General features: G+C 34.8%; 1 long non-coding RNA gene across 1 annotated transcript; it reads left to right on the forward strand.

Moving 5' to 3' along the window:
• The first annotated feature begins 1,315 nt into the window (after positions 1-1,315).
• LOC128286532 (uncharacterized) lies at positions 1,316-2,252 on the forward strand. The gene is made up of 2 exons (XR_008277137.1): positions 1,316-1,413; positions 2,038-2,252. It is a non-coding gene; the product is annotated as an uncharacterized LOC128286532 (long non-coding RNA).
• The last annotated feature ends 15,968 nt before the right edge of the window (positions 2,253-18,220 follow it).

Below are 18,220 nucleotides of genomic sequence, written 5' to 3' on the forward strand. Positions count from 1 at the left end.
TCTTTATTCAAGGAGGCTACTAATGGAGTGACTAGCGAAATATGCTTCAAAACTCAAAATATCTTTCCCTTTTTATCTTTTATTATGTACAAAAAAATCCCGTTATTATGAGAATTATCAAGACAAAAACGAATATTTGGTTACCATAACTAATTAAACCTTGGGTTAATACTTTTTTTGCTCATCATATATTAGCAAAATTTAATTTGATTTTTGAATACTAATTTAAAACCTACTTTATTGGCTAACTACAACTCTTGCTATCACCCAACCTTGTTAAGAACATGAGTCAAGTAAAAGAATAGTTGTAATGCTAGTTGAAATAGGTAGCGATGATCAATCGCTCAAGTCGATGGATTTTTTTATATATAATACACTTAACTCATCAACCTTTGACATCTCTATGTCAACTGACCTAATCAAATCCACTTATTATTGATTGGTTCAATTGGTTAAGTTAATTAACTCAATTTTTCTCTTCATGTTTGTGCAATTTTTTGTTAACCTTTTTGGGTCTTGAAATGTTAGCCCTACGAAGAAACATCAAAATATTTAAGACCTTAAAAGCATTCCAAAGTTATCACAAATGTTTATTTCTATTTAATATAAAATTATATTTTAATAAATGAAATTAATAAAATATATAATTTTGGATTGGATGGGGTAGATTATTTGGAATTAGGTTATTCAATTATTAGGTTGGATTCAATTTAAATTATATATTTGTCGATTAAATCTTATTTCGATTGTCATGGACATTATTGTCAATACAGGTGGATGTGGATTCAAGTGCGCTGAAGCGCATTATCCTCCTATTTGTGGGTTGAGGAGAGACTATGGATAGTTCTAGGCATTGTGTTAAAAAGAGTAGATATAATCAAAACCTATAATGAGATTGTTAAAAAAATTAAATTATATACTTATATATAATATTATAAATATATTTACAATAAATAAAAATAATGTAACACCCTGATTTTGGGCCTAGTCGGAACCATTAATCCGAGGTCGGAGAAATTTTTTTTTATTTTATGTGTTATAGCATGATTATATGAGTGTATGAAAATTTTGGTGAATTAATTTTAGCGATTTCGTGCTTAATTACGAAAAAGGACTAAATCGCATAAAGTACGAAAGATTTGTTCTACAAGCTAATGTTGTTAAATAGCTATAAACACTAAATTAGAGGTCCTTAGTGAGCAAATAGATCAATAAAAATTAGTGGCTGAACATGGAGACAAAGAAATTGAAAAGTCAATATTTGGTGGGCATTAGGTGACTTATTTAGTAATAAAATAAAACAAAAAGGAAAAATGTTGTCATCTTTTCATCTTTCTTCTTCATCCACCGAAAATGGCTGCAAACATAGGGCTTTTGAGAGCCGAAACTTTCAGCCACTTAGTTCTCTTGCAAGTAAGTGTTTTTGAAGGTCTTTCTTGATAATTTTTGTATCTTTATGACCCTTGTAGCTTAAGCTAACTAATGGAGGGACTAGTTTATAAAATGGTTGAGAGTCTAGGGTTTTGCCATGTGAATACTCATTTTGTTTGCTGAATTTTTATGAAAGAAAATAAATCTTGGTTGTTTAATTAACAACTTTAGTGAAAGGATTTTTTTCATGAAACCACCTAAAATGGACCTTTTTGTAAAGGTTATAAAATAGGTAATAAATGTGTGGAAAAATTGAAATTGAGAGTTTCTATAAGCTTAAATCAGTTTCGGCTAGGCTTGGTTAATGAGGAAATTCGATGAAAATCGTTTTACGGGCCTAGGGGCAAAATCATAATTTTGTGAAAGCTTAGGGGAAAAACTGTAAATTTGCCAAAGTATGTTTTATGGGCAGCTAGCAATAATTATAAAAATTCGGCTAAGCTTGGGTTGTGTTTAATTTCATGAATTTTGCACTTTTATGTGATAGGTACTAAATTGCAAGAATGTGAAACATTAGGGGCAAAAGTGTAAAGTTGTCCTAATGTGAATTTTTGGACTAAATTGTATAAATTGATGACTAAATAAGTAAAATTTGTTATTTTATAGATTGGGAGAGACGAGATCTGGACAAAGAATGAGGGAAAACAAAGTGTTGGGTTAGTCGACTTAATTAATTATTTCAGCGAACGAGGTATGTTCATATGGTTAGTTGACAATGATCAATTATTAAATTAGAAATGATATAATGTATTATTATTACGTACAATTGTTATCAAATCATGATAATATGAGATTGAATTGAAAGATCAATTTAAGAAAAATACAGGGTCGAGTATAATCAGACTAAGACTCGTGATGAATTGACGGAAAAAACCATGGTTGGACCATGGCGATATGAGAGTCAGTGTAAGACCATGTCTGGGACATAGCATCGGTCTCGATATGTGTCAATGTAAGACCATGTCTAGGACATGGCATCATCACCGGTATATGCGAGCCAGTGTAAGACCATGTTTGGAATATGGCATCGGTATTGTTATGTGAGCCAGTGTAAGACCATGTCTGGGACATGGCATCGACCTTAATATGCGAGCCAGTGTAAGACCATGTTTGGAACATGGCATTGGCATTGTTAGATGTGTCGGTGTAAGAACATGTCTAGGACATGGCATCGGCACCGATGTATGAGAGTTAGTGTAAGACCATGTCTGGGACATGGCATTGGCATTTTACCCTTTTATATGAGGCTTATCAGGTATCCTTTAGTATTTTAATTGGTTCAATGGGTGATTTAAAAATTGTGTCATGATTAAAAAACGTTATAATTATGTTGCAAGTGGTACAGGTATGAGTGCAAAACTCATGAGAAATGATTTCGGTTTATGATGCACCTTTGGTAAGGATGCAAATAAGTAAGTCATGCTCATGAGAATGATTTTGTGATGACCTTGTGATTATGGGTCTATGCTTATGATGTATAAATATGCATTTTTACCATGATGGTTGAAATGATTTGTAAATGTGTTATAAACTTAGTTATCATTATTTTACACTAAAATAGTTTTGGACAACAGCAGTAGTCCAACTTTGAAAATCCACCAAAAATTATGGAAATTGAGTTAGAGGTTGAATAAAATATGAAATTAAAGCTTATCTAGTCTACTTTCACATAGAGGAAACAACGTAAGCAAAAGAATTTCATGTTATGAGATATTTGGATTTCTGTGAGACAGGGCTAGAGTGATGTCGGGTTCCTTTGTCTTATCTTTGGAAAATCATTAAAAATTGTATGAAATTAATTATAGGTTAGAATTCATATGACTATTTTTCAAGAGAAATAGACGGGAACATTGTCTGAACCCCGTACTGTGAGATAATTAATTTTTAGTAAAGAAAGGTTGAAGCTGTCAAATAGCAGAACAGAGGTAATTTTGAAAAATAAACTGTACTTATTGGATAATCCATAAATTCTAAAAATTTTGTAGTAGAAAGATATATGAGTCTAGTTTCAAATTCTTTTAACGGATCTTAATTTAGAATTTTGTAGCTAAAGTTATCAATAATTTAGTGACTATGACTCGCGTAGACAGTTTGTCTGGAATATGAATAAATGGTGGAATTATGTATGTCGAAACCCATTTTGTAATCGAGTTTTGGTAAATGGGAATCGACTTTAAAAAACGAAAACGGGAGTCGCCACCAACCTTTTAGGTGTGATTGGATCACCTTTAAAGCATTTGTTCTAAAATCGTTGGTTTTGGTCTACGAAATCAAAAGAATGGGTTCGGGAGTCGGTTACGTACGAGGAAGGGTTAGCACCCTCGTAACGCCCAAAAAATTGGTACCTAATTGATTATCAAAATGTTTTTAATGTCGGAAATTAAAAAAAAAAATCTTAAGATGTGATCCTCTTTAAAGTATTTGAAAATTTGGGTTCACTTGTATCAAAGTATTGGCTATAAGTTAGCCTTTTAGAAATCCCTATCTCGAAACAACAAAATGCTACATCCAGTAAGTTAGGACATATCACTTTGTAATTCCAAGATAGTTACTTATATTTTGAAAACCTTGAAAAACTTAGAAGGGTACTTGACTATTCGAACTTAACGAGAAAAGTTGCAACCCAATAAGTTAGGGCACTACTTTTCAAAATTTCCAAACATCAAGCATTGCCTTTATATTTTTGAAAATTTTGGAGCCTTGTCTTTTTAGAGATGTGTGGAGAATTGTATTACATTATAAATCATAATAATATATTATCGTACTACGTAGATAAAAAAATGAATACTACGATAAAAGAATAATACATATAAAGCAAAAAATGCAAACAAAGATATATATAGCATGTATTGAAAACGAATAAACAAAGTATATAAACATACGAAATAATATTTAAATGATGCATGATATAAAAAACATAATCAAATAAAGTATGATATACAAATAGAAGAAATATAGTGTCAATCATATAATTATAATAAAAATAAATTTAACACATACATGATGCATACAATATAAAACGATAGAAGAACTAATATATAAAAAAATTGATTGCTAACAAAATATATACAATTAAAAACAAGACATTTCATAACCATTTTAAAATATTATTTAATAGATAATATGATAACAAGAATAAAAGAATAGTAATTATATGATAATATATTGGTTTAGGAGTATGTAATAGATTTCATAATATAACAATATTAGTTTAAAATGAAATAATATATAGTAAATAAATAAATAATTAACAAAAAAATATATATATATATAGTGTGGGTTAAAAATATGATTTAACAATAATAATAATAATATATATAATGTAATCATAAAAATATAATTAGCGATGCATGATATACATAAAAAATAAAAATATTATATAATAAAATGTAATATAAATATATAAGAAATATAATAGATATAATATAAAATAACATGTAAAACAATATATATATATATATATATAAATAATTAATAAATATATAATATATGTGAGAATATAATAATATATAAAAATAATAATAATTTGAGGGAAATAATATATAATAGTAATAAAAATAACACTTTTAATAATTTTAATGTATAAAAGTAAAAATAAATCAAATATTAATATAAAATATATAGAAATAAAAAAATAGAACCAAATTTAAAGTTTTGTAAAATTACGGGGCAAATTTAAAAAGCTAAAACTGAATTAAGGCCCGATTTGAAATGCTCGCAAAATAAAAGGGGGTCACTGGGCAAATAACCCTATTCCCAAAACGGTGACGTTTTCCAGAATATAATTTAATAGCCATAGGGACTAAATTAAAACTAAAATAAAATAATGGGCCAAATTATAAAATAAAATAAAGTTTGATTGTAAGTACAAAAGGGATAGAAGGATCAATTGGGTAATTAACCCAACTCTCAAAAATGCGCGGATCCTCCCCGGGTAATCGGGTCAACGCGCGGATCCCTGAGTCACAAAACAATGCCGTTTTGTCAAGGCTATATAAGCCAGGTTATTAGCCTTAAAATCATTTGAAACCAGTTTTAAAAAAAAAATTTAAGAATTCTCTTTGAAAGAGAGAAAGGAGGGAGCTCCGGGCTCTGGCCTCCGTCGGCCACACACCGCCCACGCGCCCACTCGCCACCCTAAGGACCACCGTACACAGTGGCTAGGGTTTAAAAACCCCTCCTTTCACTCGTCGTTCATCAGGTAACTTTCTTCCTTGTATTTTTGTAATCTATATTTTTGCTAAAAAACAGTTTACATACATGCATACGTTCTAAAATAAAAAAAAAGTTAAATCACCTTTTCTTTGAAACTGCTTGTATTCTCTTTTTTTATTTCTGTATGCGTGTTTGTTACAAGGGTTACAAAGGCTTTTTTATAGCCTACTGATTTGTTACATAAGGAAAGAAATCTCTGATTTCTTGTCTATTGTATCTTTGACTGATGTGCTGTGATTTCCTTGCCATTTTCTACTCTGCTTTTTCGTGTATCTGCTGTTTGTTTCCTTTTCTTGCAGGCAATCGAGCGAGGGATCTGGCAGTGACCATGCTGGTGTAGACGCGTGCACTGATCACGGCGCTGATGGAGGGTTAATGAAACATCGTGAGAGACGAGCAGACGCATCATTTGAAATTGCTTCTGGAAGCTTTTGCTTGCGGCGCGAGGAGAAAGGCAGAAACCCTAGGGTTTCCTGCCTTGGTGTAACAAGCTGGACCAATTGGGCTTTTTGAATTTGGGCTAGCTAGTTTAATTGGGTCACGGGTGTTTGTGGGTCTGCTGGGTAGTTTAGGCCTGATTGGGTTACAAGTGTAACGGGCTTTGGGCTCACCAGGATTTGAGGCCTGTTTATTTGTAAATAGACTTTAATGGACATTTTAAATATTTATTTATTCATATTCTGCTTTCAGCCCGGTCAAATCTGGGCTCTTACAACTGCCCCTCTTTGCTCATTGCTATGTAATAGGAATTGAGCAAAGACTCATAGAAAGACTCAAATTTGACCGGTTCCATGATCTTCAATCTGCTTTCCATCAAACTGAGTCTGCTTCTTCGATTTGTAAGGATGTCAAATCATCTTGAGTCTATTTGAGAACATTTGAAAGTCATATCTGCAATGTCCTCGATTTGTTCCTTGTAAGCACAAGGATGCCAAACCATCTTGAGTCTGTTTGAGAACATTTGAGAATCATATCTGCAATGTCCTCGATTTGTTCCTTGTAAGCACAAGGATGCCAAACCATCTTGAGTCTGTTTGAGAACATTTGAGAGTTATATCTGCAATGTCCTCGATTTGTTCCTTGTAAGCACAAGGATGCCAAACCATCTTGAGTCTGTTTGAGAACATTTGAGAGTCATATCTGCAATGTCCTCGATTTGTTCCTTGTAAGCACAAGGATGCCAAACCATCTTGAGTCTGTTGGAGAACATTTGAGAGTCATATCTGCAATGTCCTCGATTTGTTCCTGGTAAACACAAGAATATCAAATCATCTTGGATCTATTTCAGTATAAACATCTGAAGGTTAGATCTGCTATATTTGAGAACGTCTAAGAGTCAAATCTGCTATGTCCTCGATTTGTTTCTTGTAAACACAAGAATACCAAATCATCTTGGATCTGCTTCAGCATAAATGTCTGAAGTCTAGATCTGCTGTCTTCAATTTGTTTCCCATAAGCACAGGGATGCCATGTTGAAATCTTTGATCTTCATTGTTCCCTAGAGGACATGACCTGTAAGATGAGTATGTGCCTATGCCTAAGTATGCTATGATTGAAATGAGTCGAACATGTTATGATGCAAAGTGCTGTGAATATGACCCCTATCTCAAGTGTCATCATTCATTCCTTCATTTGTCTTTCTCAAAATTTTATTCTTACTAAGCTTGTAGGCCTTCCTCCAATGCTATGATCTATTGAGGACGTCTGTAAGAATTGAATCATCCATTTCTTTTTGGACTGGAAGAAAGAAATCCTTCGAGTTCCTTCATCCCTTACTTACGTGAATTTCTCAAACAATTGTCCTGTTTTTGTTTCTTGTATTTATCTAGAAATTCCAAAGTAATGTGCAAAACTTCGTTTGTGAAAATATTTTGGTTCATATATCATTATTTCAATGCAACATACTTTAAAAATATCGGGAGATGAGTAAATCTTTGAGAATAATTGGATTTGAATTGTTAACAGTACAAAGGAAATAAGTCTGATAGCATATCTTTAAGAAGAAATAGAATCTAAAGATAGAAAACAGGATCAGATGCTCTAAATATCGCCGCTTGAGCATCTATACATTAGTTCCCCGAAGCCTTTCTTGAGTTCGACATGTGTTTAAAAGATCCAAAGTACTTTGTTGATGCCCCAATGTACACTATTCCTCACTCTCTGTCAAGTCAAATATAGCAAGGTTACTGTATGCCCTTCAAAATTTGAGTTGCCCTTTCGAGTTTTCAACTCAAAATCCCTTTAGTCACAAGGTGCCCTTTGTGGGTTTTCACCTCGGCCTCTCCATTTTTTTTTCAAAATTTAAGGCGCCCTTTGCGGGTTTTCACCTTGGATTCTTTTCGCTTTTAGACAAAGTACTTTTTGACTGAGCTGAGTTTACTGGATTGGGTAGGCTCTTTCCATCCATTTCTGTCAAAATCAATGCACCACCAGAAAAAGCCTTCTTCACGACGTATGACCCCTCCCAATTTGGCATCCATTTTCCTCTAAAGTCCTTTTGAATGGGAAGGATTTTCTTTAGCACAAGGTCCCCCTCATGGAATTCTCTTGGACGAACCTTTTTATCATAAGCTCGCATCATACGCTTCTGGTACATCTGACCATGTTGGATAGCCTTCAGCCTCTTTTCCTCAATCAAGTTTAGCTGGTCATATCGAGACTGAACCTATTCAGCTTCATCTAACCTTATCTCTGTTAAAATTCAGAGAGAAGGTATTTCCACTTCAATAGGTAAAACTGCTTCTATCCCGTAAACTAACGAGAACGGAGTTGCCCCAGTAGAAGTTCTAACAGATGTTCGATAAGCCAAGAGTGCAAACGGTAGCTTTTCATACCAATCTCTATAAGTCTCAATCATCTTTCCCACTATTTTCTTAATGTTCTTATTGGCAGCCTCCACTGCCCCATTCGTCTTTGGACGATAGGGTGAAGAGTTGTGATGCTTGATTTTGAACTAGTCGCAAACCTCTGCTATCGTTTTACTGTTCAAATTCAATGCATTGTCGGATATGATCCTCAGAGGCACTCCATACCGATAAATGATTTCCTTCTTCAAAAATCGACTTACAGCTGGCTTAGTAACATTTGTGTAAGAAGCAGCCTCTACCTATTTTGTAAAGTAGTCAATAACTACGAAAATAAACCGATGTCCATTCGAAGCTTTCGACGATATTGGTCCGATGACATCCATGCCCCACATGGAAAATGGCCATGGAGATGTCATGACATGTAAAGGTGAGGGTGGTATATGAATTTTGTCCCCATAAATCTGACACTTATGGCATTTTTTGGCATAATTGATACAGTCTCCTTCCATAGTGGCCCAGTAATAGCCAAACCTCATGATTTGTCTTGCCATCGTAAACCCATTTGCATGCGTACCACATACACCTTCATGGACCTCTTCTAGAATTAGCTTGGCTTCCACAGCATCGACACATCTCAAAAGTACTTGGTCTTTCCTTCTCTTGTACAGAACATCCCCGTCCAAAACATAGTCACAAGCTAATCTTCTCAGGGTTCGTTTGTCATTTTCGGATGCCTGTGCTGGATATTTACGATCTCTTACATATCGCAATATATCCTGATACCAAGGATTGTCATCCTTTTCTTCCTCTTCAAGGTTACAACAGCTAGCTGGAAATTCATAGACACTCATTTGAATTGGTCTCATCTCTTCCTCTTTGTTTGCCTTAATTATTGAAGCCAAGGTTGCTAAAGCATCTGCCATCTGATTCTCATCTCGTGGGAGATAGTTGAAGGTGATGTCATCGAACTCTCCTAGTAACCCCAAAACTACCATTCGATAATTGATCAACTTAGGGTCTCTTGTCTCCCATTCACCTCTTAGCTGATAGATTACCAACGCAGAATCTCCATATACTTCTAGGGTTTTTATGCCTCTTTCTATGGCCGCTTGGAGCCCCATGATGCATGCTTCGTATTCAGCCATATTATTTGTACAGTCAAAATCCAACTTGCACGTGAACGGGTAATGGTCACCATTCGGGGATACCAAGACTGCCCCAATTCCATTTCCGACTGCATTAGAAGCCCCATCAAAATTTAGCTTCCATGGAGAATCTTCGATTCTTTATACACATTAGCTCCTCATTTGGAAAATCAAAATTCAATGGCTCGTAATCCTCCAAAGCTCTACTGGCCAAGAAGTCTGCCACCGCACTTCCTTTGATAGCCTTCTGACTTACATAGACTATATCGAACTCTGAAAGCAAAATTTGCCATCTCGCCATTCTTCCATTTAGAGCCGTTGATTCCATCAGGTATTTTAATGGATCTAATTTTGAGATGAGCCAAGTTGTATGGTATAGCATGTACTGTCTTAATCTCCGTGTGGTCCAAATCAACGCACAGCACAACTTTTCAATTGGTGAATATCTCATTTCACAGTCAGTGAATTTCTTACTGAGATAATAAATTGCCTTTTCCTTTTTCCCTGACTCGTCATGCTGACCAAGCACACATCCCATAGAATTGTTGAACACTGACAAGTATAGTATTAACGGTTTATCTGGACTAGGCGGAGATAACATTGGAGCATTCAACAAATACTGCTTGACTTTCTCAAAAGCATTCTGGCATTCTTCATCCCAAGCACCTTGATTATGCTTTCTGAGGAGACGAAAGATAGGATCACATTTCTCAGTCAATTGTGAAATGAACCGAGCAATGTAATTCAACCTTTCTAGGAATCCTCGAACTTCTTTTTGAGTACGTGGTGGAGAAAACTCCCGTATGGCTCTAACCTTGTCTGAGTCAACTTCAATTCCCTTTTCACTGACTACGAAGCCTAATAACTTCCCCGATCTGGCTCCAAAGGTGCACTTTGCTGGATTGAGCTTCAACTGAAATTTTCTCAATCTTAAGAAAAATCCTCTCAAGACCTCAATGTGTTCTTTTTCTGTTCGCGACTTGGCGATCATATCATCAACGTATACCTCAATATCCTTATGCATCATGTCGTGAAACAAGTTTACCATGACTCGTTGGTATGTTGCCCCTGCGTTCTTCAACCCAAACGGCATTACTTTATAACAAAAGGTGCCCCACAATGTTATGAAAGTAGTTTTATCCATATCCTCTGGATGCATCTTTATCTGATTGTATCCTGAGAAGCCGTCCATGAAGGAGAACAATGAATATCCCGCTGTGTTGTCTACTAAAGTGTCGATGTGTGGCAGAGGAAAATTATCCTTTGGGCTTGCTTTGTTTAGATCTCTGTAATCAACGCACATTCGTACCTTCCCATCTTTCTTAGGGACAGGTACAATATTAGCTACCCATTCAGAGTACTTCACTTCCTGTAAAAATCCTGCATCAAACTGCTTCTTGACCTCATCTTTTATTTTTAGGACAATGTCTGGCTGCATCCTTCGCAACTTCTGTTGGACCGGTCTACATTCTTGTCTTATCGGAAGACGATGTACTACAATGTTAGTACTCAATCCGGGCATATCCTGATAAGACCATGCAAAGATATCCTTGAATTCCTGAAGCAACTCAATCAAGCTACGCCTTGTGTCCTTAGCGATCAGTGTTCCAATTTTCACCTTCTTCCCTTCCTCTAGGGCTATATTCTCTATTGCCTCTTTTTCATATGGCATGATTTGTTTCTCCTCCTGTTTTACCATTCTTAATAGATCGAGAGATACGTCATAATCTTGAACATCTTCAAAATCCTGAGGCTCCTCTAAACACATGTCTTGCTCACAAGAGAAATCAGGGGCGGCAGTATTAGCGCTCATATCATTGATATCTAGAGACCTGTGAGGGGTATGAAAGAATATACAAAGAATGAATGAATTTGAGAATGATTGTTTATGTGCTATGAATAAAAGAATAAGAATTGTTAGAATTTAAAGGAATATTGGTTGATAAAAATGAGACAATACTCTTTTAAATTGGTAAAAGTTATGTTTTATTTGAATAATAATAGATGAACATAAGCCTATTTTCACAAATGTAATCTTACTACTCCTAGGCCCTAGAGTAATAAACATGTTTCGAGAATTACTCTGAAAAATTTCTAAAGACTACAGGAAGATCCTCCGCAGTCCAATTGTTCAGAGAACTCCCCGGTTCGTAAGGGTGAATACCCTTAAGGTTTTTTTGTTCAGTCCCTTCCTCATGTATGACTTTGATGGGATAATTTTTATTTCCAAACACCCCCTTCTCCGGGTAAGCTATCCCTCTTGACACCAAAGTCAGGGATATGTAAGGGAACTTCGTTAATTCCCATTCAACTCAGCCGTGACCCTCTTCTCTCTCTCTCTTTTTCTTTCTCTTTTTAATAACTTTAACTAATTAGGGTTTTTTATGGATTTAAATGCATGTGATGTGATGCAATGCAAATGCATGAATGCAAAAGAAAAGGAGATGTTGATCTTGAATTCAATTCCATTAGAATAACTTTTCTAGAAAACAGATTTCTTTACATGAAAATAGATTACATATGTGGTCTTGCCCTTCATAGTCCAAGTAAACGCTGATCTTTTCTTCATGATCGAATCCTGTAAATTCTCTAAAAGATGCCTTTGCTAGCTCCTTGCTGCTTAATCTGAGCCTCGATCTCTTGCTTGCTTATCTCCATGATACTCATCAAAAATTGCCGGCTCTTGGATAATCTTCGTTGGTAATCAAGTCATGTATTCCTTCGTGGACTTCCAGCTTTCTCTTGTCGTGCTCTTGGATAGCCTTTGTTGGCTTGAATCTCTGGCAATCACATCATGTATTCCTCCATGGACTATCAGCTTTCTCTCATCGTTTATTTGGACTATATTCAGACGACCGCACTATAATCTACTTTATCAAGAAATTCATTTCCTTATGACAAACTATTCTATTTAGGAATCAAATTTCAAATCAACACCTTCTTTTCTTTGATGTAATGTAATGCAATGCAAATGCATGAATGCAAAAAGGTATCGATCTCGATTCAATCTCATTTAGAAAACTTTATTTAGAAAAAGAATATCTTTACATATAAATGGATTACAAATACGCTTTCGCCCTAATGCCCAAAGTTTTAAAACAAACTCTTAGCCACGATCTGATTGTATCTCATATTAGTGCTCAATATGTCAGCCTGTACCACCAATGTCTGTAAATAATCAACTACCTCCTGAGTTTGAGCTACGACCTCACTTGTGGGGTAATCCGTGCAGCTAGGGACACCTCCTCCAATACCGTGAAATTGTTCGATTATCCCGAGAGAAAATGGTGAACAAGCGGGCATCATCGCTCCAAGATGTCTTGCCTTAAAATGATATCCTATATCCTCAATACTTCTTGAGAGTTTTTAGATTTCTGCTCCCGCAGAGCATTACTTGTATGGGTATCCTCGTAGCATAGCTAATCTCTACTTTAAAGGTCTTTAAATGATATGGTCTTCTTTAATCTTATTGTTTTGCGTCCATTTTGACAGACCATCAGGGCTTGCATTTCCATTGTCTCTGATAAGTGCAACATAGTAAACTTATGCTTGTTGTTTGGTAGTGGTCCTATAGTAAACGAGCTTTTTACCATTATAGGCAAAATTCTTTCTATCCAACTCATTTTTGTAGGTCTCATGCACTCTATCAATCACTTTCCTTCCAATACCCTTACCATCCACATGGCAACCGTCTTCATATGAAAGAGAAACGCTATAATGGTAGAAGTGTCCATCAATACTCCCACACTCACTTTGAACTGCTCATCTATCCTCCTGTCAAGTAAATACTGCAAGTCCCCTTAGTTATTGTAGAACAACTACTTGGCTTTATTACTCCATTGATCTCATATTTCCTTTAACTCCTGGAGATTATTTTGCGCCACGCTAATGCGAGTGTAACCCCATAATTCTGATGTGTATCCTTCAGCGTTTCCTTTGACCATTTATGGAAGTTAACGTTGCCCTCCATTCTATCAAGAAGTCCGTTCTCCATAATAAAACCTTCTAACTTAGAAACTGACCGTGAATCGATACCTTTTAAATGCAAAATGACATGCACAAAAGAAAGAAAACAGTCAGTATCATATGATATTAATAAACACAAAGATAACCTAAGTATAATTCTATCTATATTGAGCTCTTACGGTTTTTCTATATGTGGTTTGTTTCTAAAGTTTGAGGTACCCAAACCAGCAGATTCCTCGATCCTCACCCATTATAGGCTCATTTGAATTGAGTTCAGTTCAGGGGAATACATTTCCCTATGGCTACACGGAGATGAAAATCTCACGAAACCATAGGTACAGATGTATCCCGAAAGTGATCCACTATCCTGCACGGAGGCGAAAACCTCACGAAGGCGTGGCTTCTCACTCCCACTTATGGGTGTGATCACAACGGTCATGCAAATGCAATGCATATCAGAATATAGCAACACATGCAATAATACAAACACATGTAATGCAAAGAGGATTAAATTTTAAAATTTTTAATTTCCGACATTAAGACAAGAGATAATCAATTACACGGCTTGACTCTCTTATTAGTCCCCAGCGGAGTCGCCAAGCTGTCGAAACCCATTTTGTAATAGAGTTTTGGTAAATGGGAATCGACTTAAAAAAACGAAAATGGGAGTCGCCACCAACCTTTTAGGTGTGATTGGATCACCTTTAAAACATTTGTTCTAAAATCGTTGGTTTTGGTCTACGAAATCAAAAGAATGGGTTCAGGAGTCGGTTACGTACGAGGAAGGGTTAGCACCCTCGTAACGCCCAAAAAATTGGTACCTAATTGATTATCAAAATGTTTTTCATGTCGAAAATTAAAAAAAAATCTTAAGATGTGATCCTCTTTAAAGTATTGGCTATAAGTTAGCCTTTTAGAAATCCCTATCTCGAAACAACAAAATGCTACATCCAGTAAGTTAGGACATATCACTTTGTAATTCCAAGATAGTTACTTATATTTTAAAAACCTTTAAAAACTTAGAAGGGTACTTGACTATTCGAACTTAACGAGAAAAGTTGCAACCCAATAAGTTAGGCACTACTTTTCGAAATTTCCAAACATCAAGCATTGCCTTTATATTTTTTGAAAATTTTGGAGCCTTGTCTTTTAAAGATGTGTGGAGAATTGTATTACATTATAAATCATAATAATATATTATCGTACTAGGTAGATAAAAAATGAATACTACGATAAAAGAATAATACATATAAAGCAAAAAATGCAAACAAAGATATATATAGCATGTATTGAAAACGAATAAACAAAGTATATAAACATACGAAATAATGTTTAAATGATGCATGATATAAAAAAACATAATCAAATAAAGTATGATATACAAATAGAAGAAATATAGTGTCAATCATATAATTATAATAAAAATAAATTTAACACATACATGATGCATAAAATATAAAACGATAGAAGAACTAATATATAAAAAAATTGATTGCTAACAAAATATATACAATTAAAAACAAGACATTTCATAACCATTTTAAAATGTTATTTAATAGATAATATGATAACAAGAATAAAAGAATAGTAATTATATGATAAAATATTGGTTTAGGAGTATGTAAGAGATTTCATAATATAACAATATTAGTTTAAAATGAAATAATATATAGTAAATAAATAAATAATTAACAAAAATATATATATAGTGTGGGTTAAAAATATGATTTAATAATAATAACAATATATATAATGTAATCATAAAAATATAATTGGTGATGCATGATATACATAAAAAATAAAAATATTATATAATAAAATGTAATATAAATATATAAGAAATGTAATAGATATAATATAAAATAGCATGTAAAACAATATATATATATATAAATAATTAATAAATATATAATATATGTGAGAATATAATAATATATAAAAATAATAATAGTTTGAGGAAATAATATATAATAGTAATAAAATAACACTTTTAATAATTTTAATGTATAAAAGTAAAAATAAATCAAATATTAATATAAAAATATATAGAAATAAAAAATAGAACCAAATTTAAAGTTTTGTAAAATTACGGGAAAATTTAAAAAGCTAAAACTGAATTAAGGCCCGATTTGAAATGCCCGCAAAATAAAAGAGGGTCACTGGGCAAATAACCCTATTCCCAAAACGGTGACGTTTTCCAGAATATAATTTAATAGCCATAGGGACTAAATTAAAACTAAAATAAAATAATGGGCCAAATTATAAAATAAAATAAAGTTTGATTGTAAGTACAAAAGGGATAGAAGGATCAATTGGGTATTTAACCCAACTCTCAAAAATGCGCGGATCCTCCCCGGGTAATCGGGTCAACGCGCGGATCCCTGAGTCACAAAACGATGCCGTTTTGTCAAGGCTATATAAGCCAGGTTATTAGCCTTAAAATCATTTGAAACCAGTTTTAAAAAAAAAATTTAAGAATTCTCTCTGAAAGAGAGAAAGGAGGGAGCTCCGGGCTCTGGCCTCCGTCGGCCACACACCGCCCACGCCCCCACGCGCCACCCTAAGGACCACCGTACACGGTGGCTAGGGTTTAAAAACCCTCCTTTCACTCGTCGTTCATCAGGTAACTTTCTTCCTTGTATTTTTGTAATCTATATTTTTTGCTAAAAAACAGTTTACATACATGCATATGTTCTAAAATAAGAAAAAAAGTTAAATCACCTTTTCTTTGAAACTGCTTGTATTCTCTTTTTTTATTTCTGTATGCGTGTTTGTTACAAGGGTTACAAAGGCTTTTTTATAGCCTTCTGATTTGTTACATAAGGAAAGAAATCTCTGATTTCTTATCTATTGTATCTTTGACTGATGTGCTGTGATTTCCTTGCCATTTTCTACTCTACTTTTTCGCGTATCTACTGTTTGTTTCCTTTTCTTGCAGGCAATCGAGCGAGGGATCCGGCAGTGACCATGCTAGTGTAGACACGTGCACTGATCACGACGCTGATGGAGGGTTAATGAAACGTCGTGAGAGATGAGCGGACGCATCCGTTGAAATTGCTTCTGGAAGCTTCTGCTTGCGGCGCGAGGAGAAAGGCAGGAACCCTAGGGTTTCCTACCTTGGTGTAACAAGTTGGACCAATTGGGCTTTTTAAATTTGGGCTAGCTAGTTTAATTGGTTCACGGGTGTTTGTGGGTCTGCAAGGTAGTTTAGGCCTGATTGGGTTACAAGTGTAACGGGCTTTAGGCTCACCAGGCTTTGAGGCCTGTTTATTTGTAAATAGACTTTAATGGACATTTTAAATATTTATTTATTCATAATCTACTTTCAGCCCGGTCAAATTTGGGCTCTTACAATGTACAATTATGATTGTGTTACCTTGAGAACATGTTGTGAGAATATGACAAAAACATGTCAATAAATCTCTTATTATTTTCATATGTACTTACTAAGCTATATAGCTTACCCCTTCCTTTTTCCTTATTTTATAGTGTTAGTAAGCTAGCTTGGGTAGGAGATCGTCGGAGATTCTATCAAGCTATCCAGCTTTTGAAGGTTATATATGATTTCAAGCACTTTAATTCTATGGCATGTATAGGGACTTAGTGAATTGGGTATGTGTCATTTGAGTTGGCCAAATGTATTGGCTCATAATGGAATAGGATTCATTTTGTATATGGCCATGAGATATGGCTCATAATGGTTATTGGGTTGTAAACCTATTCATATATGTATGCATATGCTAAAGGTTTCATATGGTATGGTCATGTGTGTTTGGTATGGATGAATTGCGAATGTGCCCTAGATTACTTGATGGTTTTAAAGTGACTAAATTGGCCCATGGATAAACCTTGGCATGAGTAAGAAATGTAAGAACGTGTTAACGATAATCATGGAATGAAGTTGATAAGTTTAAACTAGGTAAAGTATGGTGCCTTATGCATGAATATATCGATATGGAATTGCCACAAAAAGTTCCATTGAAGTTATGTTTAAGTGCTAACGAGGGTGCCAAATGGCTTGGTAAATAGCCATTTTCTGGGCCACACGGGTAGAAACACGGCCGTGTGTCTCATCCGTATGGAGGACACGGTCTAGCACGTAGGTGTGTGACTTGGATGTGTGACCTTATATCGTTGCTGATGTCATAAACAGAGAGTTACACGGGCTGGGGACACGGGCGTGTCCCAATTCACACGGGCGTGTGTGACCACACGGCTTAACCCACACAGGCGTGTGACTCTTCAAAACTAGAAAATTTTCTAAGTGTTGTAAAAAGTTCGTAAGTTCTCGGTTTAGTCCCAAACCACCCCCGATGTATGTTTTGGGCCTCGTAAGCCCATATAAGGGATATTATGAATATGAATGAATGTTTTTAATTTGAACAAAATTTTTTTATAGCTCGATTTTACATAGTTGTGTACATTTAAGTCTGATAATGCCTCGTACCCTATCCCGCCCTTGGACTCGGGTAAGGGGTGTTACAAATAATACATATTAAACGTATTAACTTAATAATACATATTAAGTTAGTTAAACCAATTGATTTGGTCATGAAATTCATTAACTTATTGTTATCGTGTTCACCATTACTGACCCGTTGTTTGCCATTACTGACACATTACCCTATTACCCAACTGGGACCGATCCTTAGGCTA

Source organism: Gossypium arboreum, chromosome 13, assembly GCF_025698485.1.
Source record: "Gossypium arboreum isolate Shixiya-1 chromosome 13, ASM2569848v2, whole genome shotgun sequence".
Lineage (NCBI taxonomy): Eukaryota > Viridiplantae > Streptophyta > Magnoliopsida > Malvales > Malvaceae > Gossypium > Gossypium arboreum.